Raw genomic sequence first — 12908 nt, 5'->3', positions numbered from 1 at the left:
GAGAGCGCAGGACAGGAAGGCCTGGCATGCTATGGTCCATGGGGTCACGAAGAGTCGGACACGACTAAACGACTGAACAACAATTAGAAACCTGAGTGTCCCACAAACATTCAGTTTTTGCTGCACTGACATTTCCTTCTCCTGACTGGGAGAAAGGAATAAACAGTACAACACAAGCCACTCCCCGTTGCAGCCCTGCTCACCATCCAACGTTTCCTACTTTTAGATGGGAAACATCAGGCCGCCTTTTTACAGCACCCCTTCCCAAATGTTCCCACATCTCTCTCTTCCATTTTCCATTTTAATATTTCATCTACAGATTTGTAGCACCTAACACCAGCACTTGTTTCCTTGCTTTCCTTCAATTCCTACTGTAGTCATCATCTGCTATAATTTCTGCCTTTAAACAAACAAACAAACAACTCTTTGTAAAGCAAATTCTAAGGCAGTGATTTAGAATGGGGGATTAAGATCCATCACGAGACCAGAGGAGCTTTGTGGATTGGTTGCTAGGCAAAAGGAATAAAGCAGAACACTGTATCTGACACACAATTCAGAAACAATAATATTTCACTGGCATTGTATTTATTTTCAGGAAACCACCTGGCATGCTGAAAGTCAAATTGGTGGTATCAGAGGGTTATGCAACCTGCAACATGGCGTGCGCGTGACGGACAGCTAAAGTTATCCATGCACTAGTCACGTCCAGGCTGGACTACTGTAATGCGCTGTACATGGGACTGCCTTTGGAGACGGTTCAGAAACTTCAGCTGGTGCGGAATGCAGCCACCTGAGTATTGGTGGGGGAGAGGAGATTTGATCACATAATGCCTATACTGCACCAACTGCACTGGATACCAGTGTGTTTCCAAGCCCAATTTAAAGTGCTGATTTTGTCCTTTAAAGCCTTAAATGGTTTGGGACCAAGGTCCTTGAAGGACCACCTTCACCCGTATCAGCCTGCCTGCACTTTAAGATCAGAAAGAGAGGACCTTCTCATCTGCCCACCCATGAGAGCAGTTAGGTGGGTGACCACATATGAGAGGGCCTTCTCTGCAGTGGCCCCACACCTTTGGAACAAGTTGCCATTGGAGGTCCACCACGCTGCGTTATTTCAGGCTTTTAAGAAGGCTCTGAAAACCTATTGTTTTACTGTGACCTTCTCTTGACATGATTGCTGTTGTTGGTTTTATTGTCAGCTTTTATTGTTGCTTTTATCGCTATTTTATTGTTGTTATGCTTTTATCGCTTCTAATATTTTAACTGTTATATGTATTTTATTGTTGTGACCTGCCTTGGGAGGGCTTCTGCCCTGAAAGGCGGCCAAGAATATTTTTAAATAAAATAAATACATAGATTAAATGTTATGCCACTGTTATGGCCCCATTCTATACCACATTGTGGAATACGCTACATTATGTTAGAAGCAGCTTTTCTCTGGGTTTCTATTCTGTTCATGCAAAAACAAAAACACCCTGCTTCTATGAGCAACCTGGTCCCAGTAGTTTCCAAATATTAAGGGACTAATATAGAGGCTTGCTTAAGGCCTCTCAGAATATCACAGTTGAACAGAGGTTGGGAAACATGAGAAATCTCAAGCCAAAATGACTTGGAAAGAACTAAATTAAGGAATCCTCTTTTGGATAAAAAAAAATATACATATGCAAACAGAGGGATCTGATCCTAAAACCTTCTGAATTGTCTGAATTAAAAACTACAGCTGTTGTTGCTCCTGATGAAGTTTTCCTTCCTGAAGTTTGTGCAGCTGTGCTTCCACCATTCCAGTAACTGTCATACAATCTTCCATATTGAATGACAGTGGCGAAGAATATAGTAAACAAAGCTTGATGGGCCAAGGGTGTGCTGATGGAACATCACCTGACTGAAACAGAAGACTAGAACAAGACACAGAGCAAGACACTCTGTAAGTGTTGGCATGAGGTTACTATGGGGCAGCAAAATCAAGACCAGCCCTGTCATTAGGCAGGGTGAGGCAGCTGCCTCAGAACTAGACAGAAGAAGACTAGACACCTGTAGAAGACACAGAAGAAGACACATCAGAAGAAGACACATCAGAAGACTAGAACAAGACACAGAGCAAGATACTCTGTAAGTGTTGGCATGAGGTTACTATGGGGCAGCAAAATCAAGACCAGCCCTGTCATTAGGCAGGGTGAGGCAGCTGCCTCAGAACTAGACAGAAGAAGACTAGACACCTGTAGAAGACACAGAAGAAGACACATCAGAAGAAGACACATCAGAAGACTAGAACAAGACACAGAGCAAGATACTCTGTAAGTGTTGGCATGAGGTTACTATGGGGCAGCAAAATCAAGACCAGCCCTGTCATTAGGCAGGGTGAGGCAGCTGCCTCAGAACTAGACAGAAGAAGACTAGACACCTGTAGAAGACACAGAAGAAGACACATCAGAAGAAGACACATCAGAAGACTAGAACAAGACACAGAGCAAGATACTCTGTAAGTGTTGGCATGAGGTTACTATGGGGCAGCAAAATCAAGACCAGCCCTGTCATTAGGCAGGGTGAGGCAGCTGCCTCAGGCAGCCAATGCTGAGGGATGGAGAGCAGATAGAGCTCTTTGTTACCCAGTCTGCCCTGTGCACTTAAGCTGGACTGCTGTACTCAGGTGTGGTGAAGAATGCTATCCCGTCTCCAGTACTGAAGTAAGATTCAGTTGCCAGCCCTGCCAGGCAGCTGATTTTGCTGTCATGAAAGGGTAGTAAATTGTTAAGTTTTAAACTGGATTGTTATTGTATTTTTAATGCTGAAGAGGGGTTCACAGAGTCTGAGACAGTGTAGAATACAATTTGCTGTGATAGGTGTGGAGAAGGAAAAGGAGTTGGGTGGGGGTGGATGGTATGCAGCCCTGAAACATTACACCCAAGGGAATGCAGTCTTCAGTGGAAGAAGGATTTACCACACCTGCTCTACCCTTTGTAAGATATTGGAGAGAAAAACACACAGAGAAGGACTTCCTTCGCTAATCCCCGTACCTTCATCTGGCCAGCTGGGTATCACAGTAACCAGTCTGACCTGATTAGGGTATACGTACCACTCCACCATCTTGCTCATCTTGGTGCTGGCACAAAAGTTTCATGAACAGGGGAATCAGGAGTCTACACCCTCCAACCAAAATCCTCACACTCACATTACCTAGGAAAACACTTTTAAAAACCCATGGGAGGAACTGATGCTTTTAATTGAGACACATTTGAAAGTAAGAGGCGATTGCGTCCAACATACAAACAGTAGAGGGGGTATACCAGCTATGCTCTTATCTGGACAGAGACAGCCTAGCTACAGATCCACGCTCTGATAACTTCTCATCATTATACCTGGGGCTGCCTTTGAAAACGGTCCGGAAGCTTCAGCTGATCCAAAATAGGGCAGCGAGATTGTTAACAGGGACTGGCCAATGAGATCACATTACACCAGTACTTTTCCAGCTGCACTGGCTGCCAGTCCACATCCGGGCCCAATTCAAAGCACTGGTATTGCAAAGCCCTCAACGGCTTGGGGCCAGGTTATCTGAAGGATTGTCTCCTGCCATATGTGCCTGCCTGGACCCTAAGATCATCTTCAGGGGCCCTTGTCTGGGAGCCCCTGCCAAAGGAAGTGAGGCAGGTGGCCACCTGGAAGAGGGCCTTTTCTGCTGAGGTACCCCGGCTGTGGAATGAGCTCCCTAGAGAGGTTCGCCTGGCCCCTACGTTGTACTCCTTTCAGCCCCAGGGGAAGACCTTATTATTTTCCCAGGATCTTAGCATTTTAGCTTCCTAGTTAGCTCTGTTGTTTTAATCTGTATTTTAAATCTCTGCACTGCTGCTAGGTTCGATTATGGAGGTACTGTAATATTGTGGTTTTAAGCTTTCATATTTTATATTGTTTTATGCTGCACCTTGTGGTTTTAACTTTTGTGAACCTCCCAGAGAGCTTCGGCTGTTGGGCAATATAGAAATGAAATAAATAAATAAATAAATAAAATAATGGGTGGAGACCATGAAAATAGCAATCATTCAATGTTATTTAAACATAAATGAAGCCAGATTAAAACACCTAAGCCATTGTATCAGAAATAAGAAAAGTCTTAATTCCTCACACAAGTTTAGAGTGATGCCTTGCAACTGATTTTGTAATTCAGAAAGCATAGGTCAACGGACAGAGAAAGAAAATACCTCCTTTGAAAGCTAGATTTAGTTCAGAAATACCAGTTCTAGGAAGGCTCCACAGTTTAAATACACTCCAAGAATTTGGGGATATTTAGAAGGACAAATGATAAGTCAACTGAAAAGGTCCTTAGTACAGCAAAAGCGCAGGGTGGGTTATGAACTTCATGCATTTCTCCTCCTATGAGCTCTCCCCACTCATGTTTTCTAGTTCCAACCCCCGAAATATTTAAGTCTCAATCACCTTTTCAGTAGTCCACCTGTTACAAACATGATTCCGTGAGGGAAGGTATGAGTGAACCTTCCCTCAAATCAGTGAACTTATTTGTCGTGAAAGGCTTTTATTTTCCCACCTACATTTCCAAAACCTGAGAAAGAGATGCTAGAGATATATTTACATTACCTATTTTTCACCTTAAAACTGTTTGACATGCTAGATTTCAACAACAATTAAGCCAAAGTTTCTAGTTCTGCGAAGAACACTGTGACCGTTCCAGAACTAAGGCAAAGCTGATTATCAAATAAGATTATTTTTGAGCACAAAGTCTATTTATAAATTCATAGCACAAAAGCTTTTCCTGAATGCATTAAACAGAAAGCAAGCAACCACAAGTACAGACTATCAAAAGTGTAGCTGGAGAACAAGATTTTGAAGACTGCAAAATCATTAATTGAAACAAAATTCCAGAACAGTATCTGTGTTAGTTACAAAACAGAGTTCTATGGCACCTCTGAAGGCCAATAAATGTACCGTGGGTGGTATTATGTGCATTTGCAAGGCAACCAATCAACTTTTGTTAGAAATCTTCATGCAATTAGCTTTCATATATAGAATGACGGTTCAAGCCCTCACCATCTTAGGACATTTTAAATGAGGACAACATTGGCTTTGAAATCAGGAAGTAAATATATAACATCTCAAAATCACTGACATATGGACCATATCATGCCTCAGCAGGCACACTGAGTCGTTAATTTTGTCCAGTAAGCCTCCCGCAAATGAAGACAATAACACTTTCCAAGTTCTCCTAAATGCAAGAATTAAATGTGCCATTATTACACATCTTTAGCTCACGCGTGACCGGTATTTTTTTAATTAATAGCCAGCACTGGGATGGCAAGGCAGATGCGCACCCACTGCAGTACTTATTTGATTCAGAGGTGCCCTGTGCTTACAAATTCCAATGGGCCAGTCACTATCTCGCAACCTAAACTATGTCACAACGGGGGCGGGGGGAGGGGAGAAGAGGGAGAGAACCATGTATTTTGCTTTGCACTTCCTGGAGGAGAGGCAAGTTCTAAATGTAGTAAATACATAAAATTAAAAAGTGAGCATCATTATATCTAATTTAACCCAAAGACATCACCTTAGAATCATAGAATAGTAGGATTGGAAGGGGCCTATAAGATCATCAAGTCCAACCCCTGCTCAATGCAGGGGTTGTTTATTCATGTCCTCAGCCTAAAAGCAAATGGATCAAAAGAAAAGAAAAATGAACAGAAACTGCTGGGCCACCTGCTGGGGGCGGGGAGGGGGGAGAAGCTACTTAATTCATTAATCTCTAACATTTACACACACACACACGCACACACACACACACACACACACACCAGGCTTGATGCTCTGATCTCTGGCCCAGGCCAGCACCTTTAATGGCTTTTATTGATACCCCAGATCTTTCTAATTGTCTTTTACCTGCTATGTTTATTAAGGGTTTTTTTTTTTCCTATCTGGGTTGGCTATTTTATCTGCTATTCTTATTTGCTGTTTCATACTGTAGTTTGTTTATTTGAATTTTAAATATTTTAAATTGCTAGCCACCTTGAGACAGTTCTGATAAATGGCAGGGTACGAGTGCTATAAACAAAATAAAAACAAGACAAATGAACATAGGTATATGTAATTATCATAGGGAGACATCAGATAGGAACTGAAACCTCTCTAATCTCAATCAGCTAAGGACCACCATTGACAGCCCCTAGTATACACAGGTCAACACACCATGTAAAGTAGTCTTCCCTTTGTTTGACATTGGTTTTGGCCACAGGTTCACACATGCAAGTTGGCCTTCAGGCATTATAGCAAATACACATAACGCACTTTGTTGAATGTCTAAAGCCACCCATTCCAACAGCCGTAAGAACAGGCTCTAAGGGTCCCTGGAAATCTAGCTACTTCTTCACACTACAAAGTACCATGTCTCCAAAAATAATGGCTGACTCAACCTCTCAAAATCAAGAATTTGAGGGGCTGATTCATGATTTTGAACATCTGGGCTGGCAGTACAAGGGCTCTCGGTCATCCTTGTCAGCTGGAAGACTTGAATGGTTAAGGACGCTCAAGATGCCAAAAATTCTCTCTTCAATGCAATCAACTGTGAAGCTACAGAGTAAAACGACATCAAACGCGTATGGAGAAGCTGCAACTGAGGTCTGAATGAAGTGAGACAGTGGGCATACATTGTGACCCAACTGTCACACTGCTGAATCATGGCTATACCATCAGAGAAGAAAGGGCCTGATCACACCCACACCTGCCTCCAAGCAACAAATTGTGGGGGAGAAACAAACAAAGAAATCCTACGTGACTGACTGCCTTTAGGTAATGCTCATACTTATCAATAAAACAACTCAGTTTAGAATGAAAGATGTTCAGAATATTCAGATATTTTGAGCAGTTTCATGTAGGGCTGTTACTCAAAGAAATGTTACAGTGTAATCCTATGCATGCCTACTCAGAGGTAAGCCCCACTGAGATCAGTGGGACTTAATCCCAGGGAAGTATGGGTGGGTTCACACAATCACGGAGGGAAAATAAGCCCTGCAAGACACCTAATTAGCATAATTAGCCTCACCAGGCAAGGGTTGTGTCATCCAAACCAGGTGAGGGTGGGTGGCCGGGTTGGTTTACAAATCATCCTGAAACCCATGGCTGGGGTTTCAGGATGGTTTGTAAACCACCCCAGCCACCCACCCTCGCCGGGTTTGGATGTCACAACTGCCTGTGCCTGGCGAGGGGAAGTATGCTAATTAGGTGGCTCACAACCAGCACATGCTGGGAGGGAAAATAAGCCACAGTGGCTTATTTTCCCTCTGCGATCATGTGAACCCACCCAGTGTATAGGATGGCAGTTCACTGATTAATTGATTCATCTATTCATTACATTTGCATATGAATAAATAGTTCTACAAACAAAATATGCTTCTTTCTCCAGATTATGTGTGCCTCTATCACAGCAAACATTCTGTGATATAGAGGCATTCCTTGTTTTTTCTAACACAGGAGGCAATGACCGTTCTGGATTAGCACTTGCCAGATGGATTGTTTTAGAAGTATTTGAATTAAATATATTTCAATATTCGCTGAATGAGAGCCAGTTTTAGTTGTGCAAGTTTTTAATTAACCTAACCAATTAAAAACATTGCAGCCCTTGTTTAATCCTATTAAAATCCTCAGACACATTTAGTAAAATATTTACCAATACTTTGGCCTACCAAAATATATGTACTTTGGCCTGTTGTTGCATATTCGCTCAGTTGCCTCCGGCTCTTTGTGACTTCATGGACCAGCCCATGCCAGAGCTTCCTGTTGGCCGTCGCCACCACCCCCAAGATCGAGGCTGTCACCTCCAGAATGTCATGCATCCATCTTGCTCTTAGTCGGCCCCTCTTCCTTTGGCCTTCCACTTTCCCTAGCATCAGCATCTTCTCCAATGTGTCCTGTCTTCTCATTATGTGGCCAAAATACTTCAGTTTTGCCTTTATTTATTTATTTATTTCATTTCTATACCGCCCAATAGCCGAAGCTCTCTGGGCGGTTCACAAATATCATTCCCTCAAGTGAGTAGTCTGGCTTTATTTCCTGGAGGATGGACTGGTTTGATCTTCTTGCAGTCCAAGGCACTCTCAGAATTTTCCTTCAGCACCACAGTTCAAAAGCATCTATCTTCCTTCACTCAGCCTTCCTTATGGTCCAGCTCTTGCAGCCATAGGTTACTACGGGGAATACCACTGCTTTAACTATGCGGACCTTTGTTGTCAGTGTGATGTCTCTGCCCTTAACTATTTTATCAAGATTTGTCATTGCTGTCCTCCCAAGAAGTAAACGTCTTCTGATTTCCTGGCTGCAGTCAGCGTCTGCAGTAATCTTTGCGCCTAGAAAGACAAAGTCTGTCACTGCCTCCACGTTTTCTCCCTCTATTTGCCAGTTATCAATCAAGCTGGTTGCCATAATCTTGGTTTTTTTGAGGTTGAACTGCAACCCAGCTTTTGCACTTTCTTCTTTCACCTTCGTAATAAGGTTCCTCAGCTCCTCCCAGCCATCCAGGTGGTATCATCTGCATATCTGAGATTGTTAATGTTTCTTCCAGCGATTTTAACTCCAGCCTTGGCTTCATCAAGCCCAGCATGTCGCATGATGTGTTCTGCATACAGGTTGAATAGGCAGGGTGAGAGTATACATCTCTGCCGTACTCCTTTCCCAATCTTAAACCAGTCCGTTGTTCCATGGTCTGTTCTTACGGTTGCTACTTGGTCGTTATACAGATTCCTCAGGAGGCAGACAAGATGACTTGGTATCCCCATCCCACCAAGAACTTGCCACAATTTGTGATGATCCACACAGTCAAAGGCTTTAGAATAGTCAATAAAACAGAAATAGATGTTTTTCTGAAACTCCCTGGCTTTCTCCATTATCCAGCGGATATTGGCAATTTGGTCTCTAGTTCCTCTGCCTTTTCTAAACCCAGCTTGTACATCTGGCAATTCTCGTTCCGTGAATTGCTGGAGTCTACCTTGCAAGATCTTGAGCATTACCTTACTGGCATGTGAAATAAGTGCCACTTTTCGATAGTTTGAACATTCTTTAGTGTTTCCCTTTTTTGGTATGGGGATATAAGTTGATTTTTTCCAATCTTCTGACCATCCTTGTGTTTTCCAAATTTGCTGGCATATGGCATGCATCACCTTGACAGCATCATCTTGCAAGATTTTAAACAGTTCAGCTGGGATACTGTTGTCTCCTGCTGCCTTGTTATTAGCAATGTTTCTTAAGGCCCATTCAACCTCACTCTTCAGGATGTCTGGCTCTAACTCACTGACCACACCGTCAAATCTATCCCCGGTATTATCCTTCCTATACAGACCTTCCGTATATTCTTGCCACCTTTTCTTGATCTCTTCTGCTTCTGTTAGGTCCTTGCCATCTTTGTTTTTGATTTTTGCCTGGAATTTACCTCCGATGTTTCTGATTTTCTGGAAGAAGTCTCTTGTCCTTCCTATTCTATTATCTTCTTCCACCTCCACGCATTGCTTGTTTAAAAATAATTCCTTATCTCTTCTGGCTAACCTCTGGAATTTTGCATTCAATTGGGCATATCTCCCCCTATCACTGTTGCTTTTGGCTTTCCTTCTTTCTTGGGCTACTTCCAGTGTCTCAGCCGACAGCCATCTTGCTTTCTTGGTTTTCTTTTTCTTTGGAACGTTTTTTGTTGCTGTCTCCTGAACAATGTTGCAAACTTCTGTCCATAGTTCTTCCGGGACCCTATCTACTAAATCTAGACCCTTAAATCTATTCTTCACCTCCACTGCATATTCATTAGGAATATTAGTGAGCTCATATCTAACTGATCTGTGGGTCTTCCCTATTCTCTTTAGTCTTGATTCTAAATTGTGCAATAAGAAGTTCATGATCTGAACTAGTCAGCTCCAGATCTTGTCTTTACCGACTGTATAGATGTCCGCCACCTTTGGCTACAGAGGATGTAGTCAATCGATTTTGGTGTCGACCATCTGGTGAAGTCCATGTATAAAGTCGTCTTTTAGGTTGTTGGAAGAGAGTGTTTGTTATGCACAGTGAGTTGTCTTGGCAAAATTCTATCAGCCTATGTCCCGCTTCATTTTGTTCTCCCAGACCATGCTTGCCTGTAATTCCAGGTGTCATCTGACTACCCACCTTAGCATTCCAGTCTCCTGAAATGAAAATAACATACCTTTTTGGCGTATTATCCAGTAGGTGCTGCAGATCCTCAAAGAATTGATCTACTTCTGCTTCTTCAGCATCTGTGATTGGGGCATATATTTGGATCACTGTGATGTTAAATGGCTTTCCCTGAATTAGAATTGAGATCATTCTATCTTTTTTTTATTGTATCCAAGCACTGCTTTAGCCACTTTATTATTACTTATGAAGGCTACTCCATTTCTTCTGTGGTTCTCTTGTCCACAGTAGTAGATCTGGTGGTCATCTGATGTGAAGTGGCCCATTCCAGTACATTTCAGTTCACTGACACCCAAAACGTCTATATTTAATCTTGACATCTCCCCAGTAACCACATCCAATTTGCCCTGTAAGAGTAGATCTTACATTCTAGGTTCCTATGGTGCGTTGATCTTTAGAACATCGGATTCGTCGCTCACCACCAGCACCATAGGCCGCTAGCCATCCTTTTGGCTTTGAGCTAGCTACTTTGGCCTAGCAAGGGTTATTATACACAGGACAATTAATATAAACAGATTCCTGTCTGTATATGACATACCCACCATACAGCATAACAATAGCATTGAAGCCTTAACCTCAAGAGGGTGTTCTTGCTTTGTAACATTGCATAGGTACAGAGAGCACCAAAACAGAAATCTCTCTCTCCCACAAGCAAATATAATTCCGCAGTGTGTGGGGGCTACATAAGTAAATATTTTGGATTATGCTCCTGGGTTGGATAAAAGCTGTATTAGTTACAAACCAATATATTTCATTATATTATCCAGCTATTATGCATGCTAGTTCAGAAAAAAAAAAGATGAATTTCAAAACAGCAAACTTGATTTAAATTATTAGCGAAATCAATCAATGACTGAAATCATGGTGATTTAGATCAACCCACCCTCACACACACACACACACACACCCCACATCACCCACTGCAAGTTGTTGTTGTTGTTGTTGTTGTTGTTCAGTCGTTAAGTCGTGTCCGACTCTTCGTGACCCCATGGACCATAGCACGCCAGGCCTTCCTGTCCTCCGCTCTCTCCCGGAGTGTGCTCAAGTTCATATCCACTGCATCGGTGATGCTATCTAGCTATTTCATCCTCTGCCGTCCCCTTCTCCTTTTGCCTTCAATCTTTCCCAGCATCAGAGTCCTTTCCACTGACTTTTCTCTTCGCATTAAGTGGCCAAAATATTTGAGCTTCAGCTTCAGTATCTGTCCTTCAAACATCCCTGCATATTGTTACGTTACTGTGGATATCAAGTAATCTGCCTGATCAGACTATCGTGTTTATCATTTGATAACTCCAACTGTTATGTCTATGTAAAATACTGTCATAGATCAAAGATCACCAAGTAAGCTTTCTAATGGGAATGAAGCAATCTTAGTGGGCTTACTGCAGCTGGTACACAAAGGGCGCAATCCTATGCATGTTTAGACAGAGAAAAGACCTACAACTCCCAGCATTCCCCAGCCAGCCCTGCTGGCTGGTGACTGCTGGGAGTTATAGGCCTTTTCTCTGTCTAAACATGCACAGGATTGCGCCCTAAATCAGTTGGCCAGCTCATCTGACTGTGTAAACCAGCCCACTAATCAAGGAAAGGGGGGGGAAAAAAGTCCTAACAGCCATGAAAACCTTTATTCCAATTTGTTTTCTATATAACAGATTTGTCAAAGCAGCAACTGGAAGGATACCTTTCCACTGGCAATCTGGACTCTGATATGGGCTATATAGTACCATTGTTGAACATTTGTTTCTGCACCCATCCTGGTGCTGAATCCCAGTGATGAGGATTATGTACACACAATCATTTAAAGGGATGAGCTCTATTATTCCTCCTGTTAGTTACCCTTTGTCACCACAGCTCAAAACTGCATAATAGTTTGAGCACTTTCCGGAAAAAAATAAATGGATTTTTAAGCCATATGATAACTTGAGCCATCTGTTTCCAAACAGGTAATGGAGGAAAAAAAATCCCTCAGGGCTTGTATACATAAGAAAAGTAATCTAGATTAGTTGAGGCTTTGGAATGAAACCACACTAGACCTCTGCATGAACATTCAGTTCAGCGGAAGCATTTTTGCTCCACCTAATTAACTCAGAAAGAAAAATAAGGCTACCCAAAACCGCTATCAGAATTAACACAGAATTAACCGGATAATACTGTGTGTTTCAACTGTACATTGCTTATAGTCCATTTAATTTACTTTCCTTCTCCTTCCAGCAAGCTCTAGTAACTGTACTCCCCCTACCACAACAGACCCAACCCCCATTTCTAATCTATATTCTTGAGTAATACCAGAATACAACAATTGCATATTCAAATATCTTTATATGCACTGTCAGCAAGAAAGTTAAGAGCAATTTTTTTGACCCACAATAGCATTAACTGCTGAGGGGATTCCCTAAAATGCTTTTCATTTTAGCGATTTGGATTTCTGGAATGTTGATTCCTCTGGATTGCTTCTGGCTGGTGTGTGTGTGTGAATGGACGTGTATGGATGGGTGTGTGTGTGCAATATATATGTGTATGTATAGTGTTTTGTCACTTATATTGTAATGGCCATTGGCTACAAACAATAAATTTGGCTGAAAATAATAAAATATCAAGATAGGGGATCATGAAACTATATAATCAAATAACAAGGTAGGGGAAAACACACACACAGTTTGCACAATTAAACAACCCAGTTTGTTAATTGTGGGTTGTCTCAGAGTGCGCAAGAGTGAGCGAGCATG

At 42.2% G+C, this 12908-nt stretch overlaps 1 protein-coding gene across 3 annotated transcripts in view; it reads right to left on the bottom strand.

Moving 5' to 3' along the window:
* RABEP1 (rabaptin, RAB GTPase binding effector protein 1) overlaps window positions 1-12908 on the bottom strand; it is a 93053-nt gene that overhangs the window by 54900 nt on the left and 25245 nt on the right. Inside the window, exon 2 of one of the 3 annotated variants that reach the window (XM_084822955.1) lies at window positions 10175-10244. The exons of the other annotated variants lie outside the window; for them this stretch is intronic. The gene's annotated coding sequence lies outside the window, so the exon portion shown is untranslated. The remainder of the gene's footprint in view (window positions 1-10174; window positions 10245-12908) is intronic. 3 annotated transcript variants of the gene reach the window in all.

The sequence above is a fragment of the Heloderma suspectum genome, chromosome 16 (genome assembly GCF_057233095.1).
Source record: "Heloderma suspectum isolate Gila_16-S chromosome 16, 16-S_ref, whole genome shotgun sequence".
Taxonomy (NCBI): Eukaryota; Metazoa; Chordata; class Lepidosauria; order Squamata; family Helodermatidae; genus Heloderma; species Heloderma suspectum.
Note: the sequence above shows the minus strand (reverse complement) of the source record. Positions and strands in the feature narration are given on the sequence as shown.